Here is a 16,271-nt window from a genome sequence, read left to right on the forward strand (position 1 = left end):
TCTGGGCGCGAAGCCCGTTCTCGTGTTGCATGTACTAGCTTTTTTCCAGAAAAACAAAATGTTATGGAGGATGGTTGTGAAATTAAAAAACCTAAATGCGGTCACCCAAAGAAGAAAGAGAACTGTAACAAAGTCTGTCGCGTTTGTCAAACTAACTTAAACATTGAGCACGGCAACACAAAATCCTGTATCAATTTGTTTAAACCATCTCTGAAGAGCGATACATTTGGAGTTGTATGGGCTGGACGATTAAGAGAAGTAGTCGGAAAGGCGTGGGCAAGGAAACAACAAAAAAAAGTTACACAATTCAAGTAATCTAGATGTCCTCATCTGCCCTATTACAAAATTGAATTTTTAATTATGTATCCCTTCATAGTGAAACAACTTGATCACTAGAAATGAGTGAATTTTTTTTTACTCGTGGTCAACCCCCCTCCCCTTATAGGAAACTAATAATAATAATATTTTTATGCATTACCCAACATAGGATTGTTGCAGATAATATTGACTTGAATATCAATGCTTGAATCCAAACCAAAGATCATATCAACCGCTCTCTTCACTGGACCCATTAGTATGCTGTCCTCGATAAAGTGGTAGATTCATCCTGCGATTCCATGAAACCACAAAAAACCATCTCAGACCTCCAGTTTATTGATTTTCTGCCAGATTCATTTGATCAGACAAATCTTGTTTGGCACTGGGCAGTGCTTGTGAGCAGAGTGGTCACAAAATATCTTCCAGCCTTCAAAGTCTTCAGAAAGAATGCAATTTTTCACATTCCCCACAAGTACATTGAAGAAATGGCACAAAAGTCTGAAAAGGTATGTGCATTAAAAAGTTCCACCACTGTTCAGACAGGGAAGGGGAAGAGGACAATTTTATTATTTGGCATGTTTTTCTCCTTTCTAACTTTTTTGATAATGGTTAAGACTATTCATTTCTGTTTAATATAGTGTCCTTTATTACCCCCACCCCTTCTCCATCCAAAGTGGTAACAATAATATTGCAAGGCTTTAGCTGTTAGGTTAGTTCCAAAGAAATCACCACAATAAAATGTTATTGTTTATCACTACATTAGCACGATGATAACGCTCTCTCTGCTTTGTTTTAACAATATATGATATTTAATAAGCAGGTGGAGCATGATCACACAGGTGAGCTTAGTCCTGAATAAGACAGTTTTTGATAGTGACTGACCTTTCCACCTAGTTTTCATTAAATGTTATCTTCAGAATAATTTTTTTGGCTTTTTATTTTTTCTTCTTACAGTGTTCACTAGGAATGGAGTTCCATAACCTTAATGTAGCCGCAGAGATGGTAGAAATCTTGAAAGATTACCAGTCTCAATAAGTCCCATGTTTCACCAAAGAGAATAAGAAAGAAGTAGTTCTTACGGTCCCAGTGTACGGTGACCAACATTTTGAAGAAAGAGCAAGGAATGTTGAATGGGCAATGAGAGATGGAGAGAGCAACTATGATAGACTAGAGGGAGTTCCTCCAGACCAAGCTGACTGGCATGCCAAGGTTACACTATACAAGGTGTGTTAATAATTTAGACAGTGTCTACATACACCAGTATTCTGGGTACTTTGGTATATTAACTGAGTTATTTGCAATTAACTAATAAATTGACATTTTCAAACCATTTTTTTAAAGCATTTCCATGGCCATGGAATTTTACGGAAGTCACTTTTGGTATTTTCCAGTTTTAAATCCAACTACAGTTATTATTTCTTGTCACACTGTGATGTTCATCCACTCATCAAAATTAACTCTGTTGCACTCTTAACTGGTTTAACTTTTGGTCTATTTTAAACCTGAACAGATTACTCAGAAAATAACCCGGTCAACTTGCTAAAGGTCGTTCGCTTTTTTTTCTTTTATTTGTCCCTAGACGGAAATTGAGATGTTTGTTAAAGACAAGTCAGCAAGTGATATAGGCACATCAAGGGCCAGTACGAATCGTACAGAGAAATTTAACGCTGCCAAGGGTGTGCAGACAAACTACAATGAATACAAAGATTTTCATTCAAGGGAGGTGGAAGCCCACATCTGTGTTTCTTTTACGGAGATGTCTGGAATGTCAAAAGTAGATGGTAAAAACATTTTTGAGGTTACTTACATTACATTTGGATTGTGTTTATAATCTTGAGTTGACATTAACTGTTGAATTTGAGTGAATTGCACCACTGTAACTATACTTAAGTCTATTAAGGACCTCTACTGTTCTTTTTACTTGATACTGCAAGTTGTTTTACCTCCACGAACCATTACCCCTTAACTTTTCAAGGAGGTGACAGCCGTCCTGCTCCTTAATACCTTGAGCCTGTCTCAAGGCCCAAGAAAATCCTTACTGTCGAATTGTAGCTGTGTAGTTTCCATGTTGTCGTCCGTATTTATGGCAAAAAAAATTCCAACGAGGCCCCCACCCTCATGAAATATGGGGAGATCACTCAGGATTTAGCGGGGAAGGCCATAATTGGAAATTTTATGATGAGAATTTCCGTTTTGTAAGACAGGTAAACAATGTCTTGGGACAATCCATGGTGTCAATGTCAAGCTCGAATGTGTTGAAAGCCTCTGTTAGGTCAATGAAGACAGACCTTGTGACAAGCCCTTGCACCCATATTAATGAGAATCTCCTCAGCCAAATAGGTGACAGCTGTCTCAGTTGAGTGCATTCTAAAGCCAGATTGTGCTTTACAGAGCAAGATATGTTCGTCAAAATAATCTGCAAGTTGCTTGTGGATCAACCGTTCTAGGACTTTAGATGCTACGGGCAATACTAAGATGGGCCAACAATTTTGTGGGTCATCCTTTGTACCAGACTGGTGAGGTAAGGTCAACTTTGCCTTTTTCCATCCCACTGGGGGATCAAATTTTGTTGGTTAGTTAAATTGAAAATGACAGACAAAGGACTGTATTGTACATTGTGGTCATCTCTTTTATAACCACTGCACTTTACCCAGAATCCTTTGCTTGTTAAATTTTAATAAATGTTTGTTTCTCCTTCCAGTCACTGACTATATAAAAAATAATCATAAGATAAATCACTGGCCAACAGCAACATTTCGCATGGGTGAGGAGAATAAGTTTTTAAATCTGTTATCTTTATATGATATAAGGGTGTAAATGGGGTTAACCGACAAACAAAAAAAGAGCATTTTTAATTTTTCTAACATAGGAAGTAACCACATTAAATTTATGACACATCAGGTAACTACAGAATTTCCTGTCATCTTACTTTTTTAAGCTGGAAAAGACGGAGGGCTCATCTTGCAGAACACTGTCCCCTACTAGAGCCTCAAGACCTCCCGCTGTAATATTTCAAACACATCGTTTATTCATAGGGTCAAGCCACGAGTGGAATTATAAAAGTGACAGTGAGTGTTTTTCCAAAAGGCGAAGAAGTTGCAATCGAACATCACCGTAGCCGGGTTCTGGTCAACAAAGACAAACATACAAGAGTATTCGAATTTAAAAACCGTAACAGAATTTTTGGGATTGAAGGAGCAATCTCTTCAGTTTGAAATTGGTGGTTTCTCGCTAAAGCTCTTTTGTCTGACCATAGTAACAGATAGGCAGTAGGAAATAGAACTGGCAAATTCAATATCTAATGAAGGCAGCAGTGAGCTCAATGGTAAGACGTAGAATACTCTGATAATATGAAAAGTTTTTAAACACCTCCAGCGGAGTGTGATGGGATGCATCACTGTAGTTCTGTAGTTAAGTTGTAAGATTAAATATTTCTGTTGTTCTCTACTCGTTCTTTTTTTTTCCATTTGCTCTTTTCCGTGAAAAGAATTTTGTATACACTGTTTCTGAAATGAGCTAACTCATAAAAAATACCGCTTACAAATAATATTAGTCATTAATGTGGTTTAAATAAGAGCTTCTATGTGTATTTCCGGTTAATAAATAACACGACAGCTTTAGAGACTGTCCACGAGAAAACCATGCAAAACTATGCAGAAGCTGCTACAGGCTAGATCACAGAATTGGCTTTTATTCTGAGCAGGTATGTGTTTCTATATAATTGATAGTATAGCTACATTATCATGTCCTTCTCTACTTCTTACTCTTATGATTATCACTAAGCTTATATCCGAAATTAATTGAGGGAAACAACAAGAAAGTTTTAAATTCGAAGTACACTATACCAGACTCCACTGCCTAGCCTAGGTTTGCAACCAGCCCCCAAAATGAAAATAACAATCCTAATATATGATTTCATTTCTGCAGTACTTATATGATTTATTTCATATACATCCGTCACATTCATTTCTTTCATTGGAACATTCTTTCAACATTGGGCGTTTTGTGTATCATGTGAAAGTTTTTCCTTTTTGGAGGTTTCCAGAAGGGTGGATAAGTAGATTTCAGTGGTTGTGCAGCAACTAGATCAGTAGTAATAAAACAAACCCATCCAGTATTAGAGCAAACGGGCAATCTTGTAATCTCCTTGCAAAGCAAATGTTGGTACTCCTCATGCTCACTTATACACACTTTATATAGTCAAGAACAATTCCTTGGGTAGAAAACTTAAATAATTGTTCCGGTCATCTTCAAACGGGATCTTCAAATACCATAGGTTTTTAGTGCAGGAAAACCCTGTAAATAGCCTTATTAACGGCAAAAAGAAAAAATCTCGGGCTATTTCTTCGCTAAAGCGCCTTAACAAGGGCATAACAACTGATTCCCTTGAGATTTCTACTATTTTCAACAATTACTTCTCTTCCGTTAGTGAAAAATTTACGTCGCGCGTACCACCTTCTTCTTGCAGTTTACTGCCTATTTGTCACCCATTCCTTCTTCTTTGAGGCAGTCTCTCCAGTAGATATTGAACGTGAAATACTGTCTATTTCTAGAAATAAAACGTACTGTCTTTACTCTTGTCTGATCCATATTTTATCTGGAGCTATTTTTTTAATATCTCTGTGCAAGAAGGCGTCTTTATTCCTGTCTACAAAAGTGACGATGAAACTGATCCCGGAAATTATCGGCCTATTTCGTTATTATCTATTTTTAACAGAATAGTTGAAAAATTGATGTACCGACAACTAAAAAACTTTCTTGATGAAAACGATATCCCATTTAAATCACAGTATGGCTTCCGTGAAAAGCATTCGAAGTTTAGGAATGAACGGAAACATCTAAGTGATGACCCTGAAGTCATCTTACACGAACGAGTAAAAAGGGATGCCAATTCAAGGGGAAAGTCAGTGTCATCGAAATTCAGGCGTGGGGCTTTGAACTGGGAGCCACCATACCCAGAAGGGGAGGATGAAGCTTCAATGAAGCGGCATAAAGATGCATTAGCATCAGAGTGGAGAAAAAAGAACCCAGACAAAACCAGAATTGAGACCTGGATCATACTGACTTTCCCCGAAAGAAGACGACAGATGAACCAGCAAACTGACTTAGCGCTGCTAAAAGCTGAGTATCCATCCTTGTTTGATTACAATCAGGTAAATGCTGACTAAAATTAAAATAATTATATTACCAGTAATTAGCAACGTAAATAAAAGTACCTATATACTGGTAACTGCCATGGTGAAGGCTTCTAACTGAGTTTCTGTTACATCATCAAAGAAAGAGAAAACCTTAAGTTCACCAAAATATACGTAATATATAAATATTCATCCTATTTTGTTGACAAAATTTTAAATAAGACCTGTTGATTTTATTTTCCAGATTGTGTCAGAATTTGAAAGAATTTTAGGATTGGGAGGCAGCATCATGGATTGTTTTCGGTCCAATTTTGAACAAGTGGCTCCCTTTGTCCTTTTTTTTTGCAAAGGAAAAGAAAGGAAAAGACTGGACTGTAGTAGTGATATTGATGATGACCAAGAAATGGAACCAACTCCAGGTACTCATACCTTGTTCGTTTTTTATTGTGTCTGAATTGCATTGGAAGATATATATGCTGAAAGTCTTGTGCATGCTAATGTCAGTAGCAACAATACTTAAAAATTTGAGTAAGTTGCCAGTGATTCAGCCTATCAAGTTGCATGAAAATGCTATATTACTTTAAGACAAAGTTAAAATTTTTCCACAACTAAAAAGAAAATGAAAGTCCTAGAGTGAAAAGTGCAATATATAAGTTTTGAATTAATATTATATTATTGAATTACTGGTATTATCATTAAAACTAGTAGTAATCTCAGATAAGGAAGTGCATTCAAGTTTTTTTGGTTTACTCAGGTCAAATGTCACTTTGTTTCATATTTGATTTGACGCATTCCACATGGCGACAAAAACGGCACAAATGTGTGTGAACAAGCAAAGGAATGTGAAGAATTTGGTATAAACTAATAAAGCGTCTCTGCTCGGGGCATAAACAAAATTGGCAACCATACCTTGAAGAATAGATTGCATTGTCCTTCATCAAATGCAATAAATTAAATGTGGTGTAGAAGCAAACAGTACACAAGTGATGTGTTTAATCAGATCAAAGCACAGAAAACTGTCACAAAGGTCATGAGCAACAGCCTTCATCTGTAGGCTGTTGCAACCCGTGCAGTTGGTGAAAAGGAAGACAGCACAACATCAATAGGTTGCTCACTAGATCTAGCTAACCTTTGATAAAGGGATAGCACTGTTATTCATCAGAAAATTTCAAGCTTTATCAGTACCTTAGGTGAAAAAAAAATGTGATGGATTTAAGTGTCTGGGAAACTAAAGCTGAATAATGATTTATTGCAGGTTGCCCCAGCTTTTGAGCAACTCAGGTGGCAGTAATGCAAATGTTGCGTCATCACATTGTTAGAATAATTATTAATGATGCTCCTGCTGTTTGAAATTCTAGCTGAGAAAGCTGAGGTTGCAATGGCTGTGCTTCCACTTATGCTTCAGGCGAGGACTGGGGCTTGCCAACATAAGGACTTTGTTGAATTTATTTCAGTAAGTATTAATGATAATGGGTGCTTTGTAACTTAATTTTTAATCCAGATTTATACATTAACCTACACTGTACAGTATAATTATGAACCTTCTGAACAGAAGGGGCAGTAAAACAAGATACTGTCCCTGTATATTTTTTGTTCGTAGAGGAGGTAGACTCAAACTCATGTCAAAGTGTTTTATTGTACCTCTAACTAAAAAATTTAAAATTTTTTGGCTATTACTGTGAAAAAAGAGACAATACTTGCTTAGTCTGTGCAGTTCAGGTACATGGATTAATCCCAGGGTTTCTAGGTGCATGCAGTACATCTGACCTGTCATGTGCAGGGGAGTTAGGGAGTTTTAATTCTCTAAGGAGTAAGCGATTTAACCAATGGCATGTGACACGTGCTCATGCAAATAGAGAATGTGCTTTATAGTTGGGAGGTACAAGTGTATATGCTGTACTGTGGGTAAATCCATTCTCAGATTAAATCATGTTTCCTTGGTTTCCTATGAGAAACGTGTAAGGTTAGAATTAAGACAGGAATTATGAATCAAATTGAATACTGGTTTAACCAGAGCTCTGATTTTACTTTTACTGTATATAACTTCACCACCCCTTTGATTTAAAGGAAACATGCAGTTTAATGATATTTTGTATTGTTGGTAAAAGATGGGTAGATTGTGGTATAAATATCATTTACATGTATGACGTCTTGAACTGGAAGTACATGTATAATTACACAATTCTTTGTTTTTTTCTTTTGGCAGGAAGGAACAAGTGCTAAAAATATAGCTCAGCGCAAGGAGAAGGCCTTCCCTTTCCTTATCTTCACTGGGACATTGGATTTGCCAGGAAAAATTTACATTGCTGCTGACCAGCAGATTTTATGCTGCTTTGAGGCATCTATGGTTGAAGCAGCACTTGCCCTTTTAGCAACATATTATGTGTTTATGTTCAATTATCCTCCTGGTTTAACCAATTTTTATTTGTTTCTACAAAAATGTATATTACACATTCAGGATGGCAAAAAGTTGCCATCCTCCCTGATTTCATTTGTGAATTCTATTCAGGAATTGCAGGGGAATGTGTAGTGGGCATTTTCTGTAAATAACTGACAAGGCTGTCACTAACATTGCTTGGTACATACAGTTAGAAGAGGTGAATCAAACAGCTGGGGAGTTGTTTCTGTTCTATTTCCGGGTGTCGCGCTCATAGTAACCAGGGAAAATCACTGGCCCCTGCAATAAGTGACAGCCCTGAAATTAGTTTTGGCAGAGGGTTCTTTCCATTATGTAATATTTTTTAAGTTGAAATTATCGTTCCATAGAAAGTATTGTCCCGCCAAAATTTATGGTTCTATTTTCAGCAATTTTGTGTCCATCCCTGGCCACTTTGGGATTTTTCTTAGTTCCAAATGTGTCATGGCTGTGAAATCTAGAAGCAAAGAAATGTGACTTAGTTGGTCCTTTTTGCAGCCTTCAATTTCATTCAATTTTCTTTTTTCATGGAAAGCACCCCAAGTCAGATAATTGTCTTGCCCTACAATGGACTATCACACTCGTGCAGTTTAAAAAAAACTCTTGAAAAACCGTTGAGAAACCCATTAATTTCAAGTGTTTGTAAATTTTTTATTTTTGGCATTTACTTAATATCTAGAGATCAATACCCGTTTTATATTATAAAAGATCTCCAGCAAGATTTTTATGTCCAAAGCAATGTACATCTAGATTGTAAATATAATATGAATTTCGTTTTTACTCAGAACCTTATAAGTACAACAGTGTGTGTTGAAACGTGATACAGTATAGGGGACAACCAGACTTTCCCTCTGTAGAATACAAATTAAACTTCAGGCTCAAGGCATCGGTTCATCTCACGCAGTTTCAATTAAGTTTTGTTTTACTCAAAATATAGTGTAAATATAATCATTTACTTTACTCAGTCGGTTGAGTATATTCTTGTTACTCAGGATAAGAGTGAAATTAAAGTTAACTCGAAATTTCGAGTATTTTTTACCTGTATTATAAGTAAAAGACCAGTCTACTCAAAGTAAAGAGTCAATTTGGATGCATTTGTCTTGAGTAATTTTACCTCTACTTTTGAGTTAGTTTTACTCAGCAATTGAGTATTTTAACTCAGGCTTGTGAGTAAATTTACTCATTCTGAGTAAACTTACTCATTCTGAGTAAACTTACTCGTATTAACGAGTAATAATTACTCAATATCTCTGCTTGAGTTTACTCACTATAATGGGTCAATCTGGATGCAATGATTTACTCAGTATTTTGAGTTCAGTAATGAACCCCCACTCCCCAATTTCCAGTGCCACCCAATTGGCGTGGTGCCAAAAAAGCACTCCATGGAATGGTGCACTATCTATCACCTATCCTATCCCCTGGGTGACAGCATAAACAATCATTTTCCAAAGGACCCTTATTCTCTTCAGCATGTACGGGTAGACGATGCAATAAGCATTCTGAAGTCCTTGGGTCCCGGGGCGTACATGGCTAAAACCGACCTTAAATCGGCGTTCCGTATTATGCCTATTCACCCGGATGATTGGAACCTGTTGGGTATTTAATGGTAATCACGTTACTATGTAGATCTGTACCTCCCATTTGGGCTCCACAGTTCACCCTTCCTCTTAATTTCTGATGCCTTAGAATGGATGTTAAAACAACTACAGCCTGGGCCATGTTATCCACATCCTGGACGACTTCTTTATCGTAGAGTCTTCTAAGCTGGCCTGCTTAGAGAACTTTAGTACCCTTCCAAATGTGTTCACGTTCCTCTGGGTACCAATAGTAGCAGCCAAAACCCTGGGCCCCTCCCAGGTCTTGGAATTTATGGGGATTGTGCTCAATAGTACCTGCATGGCAGCTAGGTTGCCGGAGGATATGCTAGCTCGGATTAGTCAGCTCCTTGATTCCTTTAGTGCCCACCGCTCAGCCCATCTAGTGGACCTCCAGTCCCTTATTGGCACCTTGCAATTTGCCTGTAATGTAGTGGTCCCCGGGCAAACCTTTCTCTAGCACATGATCAATCTCACAAGGGGTGTTCCCAGCTCACCATATCAGCTTAAACAAGCAATTGCAACGGGATATTACCATGTGGAAAGTTTTTCTCACCCACTGGAATGGGCGCTCCTTCTTCCTTGATTCCTTTGTTACCTTCTCCCCTGACCTTGAATTGTACACAGATGCAGCTAGCACCATTGGGTTCAGGGGGTATTTTAATGGGAAATGGTTCCAAGGGCACTGGCCGCCTCACCTCCTTATCAACAAGAAGACAGGGATTAGAATTGAATGGCAAGAACGTTTCCCTATTGTTATCGCTTGCGCCCTCTGGTACCCCCATTTTGTGGGTAAACACCTTCAATTTGGGTGCGACAATGAAAGCATCGTGGCTAGTATCAACTCGGGTCACTCAAAAGCTCCCAAGGTGATGGATCTGGTCTGGTTTTTGGTTCTCATTTCCACGAAACACAACTTCTTGGTAAGGGCCCGCCAAGTTCTGGAGGTAGATAACAGAATTGCTGACGCCATCTCACCTTTCCAGGTCGAACGCTTCAGGAATCTCGCCACCAATGCCAACCAGACCCCTTGTTTCATCCCTCCTTCGTTCATGACCCTCTGAAGGATGAAGTTCTAAGGTATGCTAACTGGGCCTTATCATGGAACACCAAACGCACCTATACATCCGGAGAAAAGCGTTTTATCTCATTTTGCCTTATGAACAGACTTACATCTCCAACAGGTGATATTTTACCTGCCTCGGAGGGGACACATCTATTTTGCGTCTTATTTAGCTCGCACAGTTCGACATTGCACAATCAAAATATACTTAGCAGCCGTCCGGAATCTACGTATAGTTTCAGGTTACAATGACCCCTTACAGGGCAAGCTGCTTTTACCAAAGATTTTACGGGGCATTCTTCGTTACCAGGGTTGTTCTCACAAAAGTCGTCAGCCGGTCACCCTCTGGGTCCTGTTAGCTATCCGTACCGTCCTTGAGAGCTGGTTGGATGTTTGGGATTTTTTCATGATCTGGACTGCATTTAACCCAGCTTTTTTCGCCTTTCTTTGTTGTAGCGAGTTTACGTACCCAGGGGCACGTAATTTTAGTTCCCAGTTTAACCTCACCACTGATTGCGTGAATTTCTCACCAAGTCTGGCTCGCCAGCAGCACATGCTTCTCAACTTAAATCGTCTAAAACTGACAGTTTTAGACAGGGGCAATCTCTCCTGTCAGTTCGGTGCTCTTCTCTATTGTGCCCTGTTTCCGCTATGCAACAGTATTGTATGCTTGCCCAGCCTCGGCCTCGGCCCCTTTTTACTTTCAGCCGGGTCGGCTTCTCACTCGTTCCTCTGTTACGCATTTACTTCAGGATTCTGCTTGCTGTGCGGGACTCCCATATGAGAGTCTAAAAGGTCACAGTTTTCGTATAGCGGCCGCACCTGCTGCGGCCGCTATGGGCTTACCAGACTAGTTAATAAAAGTTTTAGGTCATTGGTCCTTGGACTGTTATCAAGTGTATATTATTCGCACTCCTGAAACAGTCTTGCTTTCTGCTGTTCCCAAAATGGCTCGCGTGTCAGGGAAGTTTATTTAGTTTTTTGTTGTTGCTTGGGGGGATGCATTGCATGTATCTGTGCCGGTTAAGTCTGCGTTGCGACTTCCTTCAAGCTTTTGGCATTGCTTGTGTCTTGCCATCTTTTGAGCTATTCCTTTGCCTTAATCTTGTCCGATCCAGCCTGTGCAGCGCTGGATCAGATCTATTCATGGCTAGACCTTAGTCATGATAAGTTGAGATAGTTTATGGTACAACTGTGCCTATTGGCCGTATTTTGGGACACTGTCTGACTATAAAGCATTGCCAATGCCACTCCTAGTCAATATTTGGTTAGCTTGCCCAAGAGCAATCATTTGAAAAAGTTTTGTTATACGCCCTCCCTCCCTTTGGGGGAGTTGTTATGTTATGTCTCAATAAATTTTGGTGGGTCACTCCTTGTGGTGCGGTTAAGTCTGCATTGCGACTTCCCCCAAGCTTTTGGCATTGCTTGTGTCCTGCTATCTTTTGAGCTATTCCTTTGCCTTAATCTTGTCCGATCCAGCACGTGCAGCGCTGGGGAGATAAGAAAGGCTCTGCCAAGACTCTTGTCCTACCCCACGGTAGTGGGGCAATAAGTAAGGCTTGTGTTATTTTGTGCGCATAACCCGAAGTCGCCATAACCTGCCACAGGCCTGTGTCCCCCCCTTATTAAACCATCAATGAGTTGTTGTTTACTTAGCCTGTGTGCGTCATTTACTTGCATGACGTTTGCATGCGTATCTTACAAGCGGAATAGTGACATTGCTTTCTGATATATATTTTCTAACAAATGCTGACACAAAAGAATCATATAACGTAAAGGGAAAAATTCTCAATGTGTTTTTAGACAATAATTATAAGTGCCAGTTTTAAAACAATTTCAAGAGCCTTTACAATAATTAAAATAACTCCTTATAACACTTAACCTTAGGTATTTTTCACAAACACATTTTAATGCATTTTAAATTACATTTTTAAAATTTTAGTTAAAATGGCTGTTGAGAACTGTGGTCAGTCTAATGTCCACAAATGAGGATCACCTTACCTTTAATACTACAACTGGCCTAAGCATCATGAATAGTCTTATTACCATTAAAAGAGAGACATTTGAACAACAATTGCAACACAGGTCGTCAGGAATATTTTTCTTTCTTTTTCTTACCATAGATTTAAATATGGTTCATTCTTCATACCACTAGTAGCCTTTATATCTTTTATTTCCTGCCTTCGTATTGTAATATGCACCATCACTGTCTGTGCACTTACATAGTATCATTAGCATTATTACACTAATTCATTATTACACTCAGCAATAAAGAAGGACTGGATCCATTTGTGAGTAAGGAGAAGACCCACAATCCAATTGACTAGCCTTGAGGCTCAGGTTGAAGACTCATGGCATGCAAGCCATAGCAACCTTTTGTTAGTCCGCCTGAAGGACCAATACACAATTCAAATCAGGCCCAGCTTCTTCCCAACTATTAATAGGTGAACTTTTTTAACTTTAACCACTTAATAAAGCCCAAACAAAACATTTCATGAAGTAAACCAAGAAACCATACTTTAAGCTCACTCTCGTACTCCAAGCTCAGTCTCTCAAAGAAAATCAAAAGAACTCCTCAACATCTTTTAAGATTGACTATAATCAACACAGGGATAATCGCTACCTTTTTTTATCTTGTTACTCTAAGAGAAGTGTGCATTTCAGTATCACCTTGCGTATCATACGACTACTGCAACAATGTATGTGACTACTCCCCTCCTAAATACCAGGAGCTTTTCCTTGTACAAGAACCTATTATTATGGGGTTCAGTTTCCAATCCAAAAAGCCACAAGTCAACACCACATTGATCAGCCTACTACCAGTTCAGATCACTTCACTATTACAGGCCACTCCATCTAAGACAGATGCCAAGCCAGAAAATCACCTTAAATTTCACCAGTCAAAACTCTTCAATCTTAGGAGCTGAACAGACAAATAACCTTTCTGCCTTTCTGGAAGTTTCTGCTGTCTATCTTTTGCAACCAACCACTCTCTTTTCCTTCTGTATAATTTCTAATATTGTACATGTTCAATTCCATTTTCCTTAGCTTTTTAAGCCCATCTGAACATTAATGTCATGTAAGCAAAATATTGAGGGATAAAAAATCCCTCCACGTATCTGATCCACGTTTCTTGCAGGTCTGAATGAAAACACACAAACGGGGAAACATTATTCAAAATCTCATCCAATTATCACAACGGAACAGAGTCTTAGATACCCAAGGTCTTGTACAGTAATAACTGGATGTATTGATGTAGCATTGGTCAGTTGGAAAGTAAAGAGATGCATCTTCACTATCTTTCAAAAACTCTTAGGCATATTGCCCAATTGATTTGGCAGACTTAATCACATCTGAGCCTTTATAACTGTGCTGCAGTGACAATTGACTCAAGCAATTTTTTCCTCCTTTGCAGCTGGTGCCTATTACAATGTGGGAAGTGTTCTGGTCAGAATGAGCATATTCCAAAGCCAATCCCTCATGAAGAAATTCAAGGTCAAAAATGTCACTACGTACTAGTCCACTTAGCCCAACCAACAGCAAAACCATCAATGTCTATTCTCCCTACACATAGTAGGTACCTTTACACTCTGGTAAATGCTTCTTGGGACATCTCGTCAGCATTTCAAAGGTCTCATGGGGGTTGTGTTATCCAAAAAATGTGTACAGAAGGGCTATAGCCCAAAAAGGGTGAGAGAGATTGATAGACCGAGGTGGTTAACCAAATCAAGCTCCAATATTTAAGAAAACGAACTTCAGGACAACCATCATCCAAGCTAAGGACAACCCTAAGCAGCTTAACAAAACGTTTAAATATATACAGTACTGTAGGTGTAAAGATTTTTTACATGCTTAAGCCAAAACAAGCTACAAGAATAAAAGAATTTCAGGGCAACCAGTATCCACGCAAACCGTGGTCCAGTATCTTAAGGACAACCCTACGCTGCTGAATGGAACACAAAATAAATAAAGCATTGTACTTTATCAGTATTGCTTTAATTTCCTGCACCACGAATCCATCCGGGTAAATTGTACCATTAACAATTACAATACAATCAAGTTATGTGGTTTTTAAAGGAAACTGTTATCCAATACCTTAGGGACAACTCCAAGCGGCTGAATAAAACATCAAGTACAGTACTGTGATGTAGTGATGTGCTTGCATAAAAAAACAAGCTACAAGAACAAGAAGCTTTCAACAGCCATAACCCAAGCAAACCGTGGCCTGTTATCTTAAAGACAACCCCACACTCCTAAATGAAACATAAACTGGATTAATAGCATTGCACTTTATTAGTATTCCTCTCATATCCGTGAACAAGAATCCAACCAGTTGAAAATGTTCTTGTCATAATAATTATCATACCCAATTAAAATGCAACAAATGTTCCGCACTGTACATGTGCTTGGGTCAACAACTAGACAAGGCCTTTTTGAGTACTTTTTCAGGGTAACCCATATTGTACTAAATTTTGGGCTTTTTTGTTAATATAATTATATAAATTATTATTCTTGATGTTGCTGCAATACAAAATGCAAAATTTGATGTAACCATGTAGTCCTCTCAGCTGCTTATTCTAACATTCTTGTGAATACATTTTTACTCAGCTGGCCTATTTCTGTTCTATTTGACCAAAAAAACGTCACAGGCATGATGTCTAGTTTGATGCTCATGGTGAGCTACACATGGTAGTCATTGATCATGATGAGTTAGGGGTTGTCTCCCTTTTACATGTGGTCTCCAAAGTACACAGTTTAGAGTACCTTACCCTATGACAGGGTTCATTAAAAAAATTGCAACCATTTTTCAAGGACTTTTCAAGGACCACCTACTAGGAATATAATTTCACAGATTGTAGAAAAATGCATTCCCCAGTCTATTCTAATAAGGCTTTTAGGATTGAACTGTTTGCTTCACCAACTTCTCTACATTTTTCAGTTCACTTGTCTTAGACTGATAGTTAATTATTGCATAAAACGTTGAGCACTTCGTGTAAATAACCTGTAAACTGTCTGAGTTATGATTCACATTCTGTCTTGAACAACCGAAGAGCATCAAAGAACACTTTCCAAGTCACTAAATTCAAAGTTGAAGAAAATACAAGGACTTACACAACAATTTAAGGACGTTTCAAGGAAAAATGGAATTCAAGGACTTTTCAAGACTGTGTGAACCCTGTAAGAAAGCAAAGGGACTGGCAGCCAGTACAAACATGGAAAGACATTATTTTAGTTACATCAGTGACTGGACTCAGGAATTTTATGTCGTCATTATTATAAAAGTTTCAAGCTTGTGCTTTGACCTGATAGCCAAGTCTGTTAATGATAAATACAGCAATGAATCATGGGAATTGGGAGGGCAACCTGCTTTGCAAGAAAATTCCATTAGTTAAAAAATACCTCATAGCAACAAAATGCCCCTAGATACAATGCAGCTGACCAACAACCACTCAAACCAAGGTGCCTTTTTTGCGATAAGTCTGAATCGGATTTTCAAATGCACAGCTACAGTATTAACATCTTTCTATTTCATTCTCAAAACTCTCAAACGAGGCTTCAACCATACCTGCCCAAAAAAATAATAATAACAATAGAGGGTAGTCTTCCTGTGGGAGGTTAGTATCACCCTACCACCATCCACTCACTTGGTATTAATTTTGTATGCATTAACTGGTAAATTGTAATTAAAATAAATTAAATATGAAATTGGATTTACTCTTATCACTTTTTTCTTTACAGACCCA

At 38.4% G+C, this 16,271-nt stretch overlaps 1 pseudogene; it reads left to right on the forward strand.

The window, feature by feature from the left end:
• The first annotated feature begins 9,738 nt into the window (after positions 1–9,738).
• On the forward strand, positions 9,739–11,048 carry LOC140944367 (uncharacterized; annotated as a pseudogene).
• The last annotated feature ends 5,223 nt before the right edge of the window (positions 11,049–16,271 follow it).

Source organism: Porites lutea, chromosome 7 (assembly GCF_958299795.1).
Source record: "Porites lutea chromosome 7, jaPorLute2.1, whole genome shotgun sequence".
NCBI classification, from domain to species: domain Eukaryota; kingdom Metazoa; phylum Cnidaria; class Anthozoa; order Scleractinia; family Poritidae; genus Porites; species Porites lutea.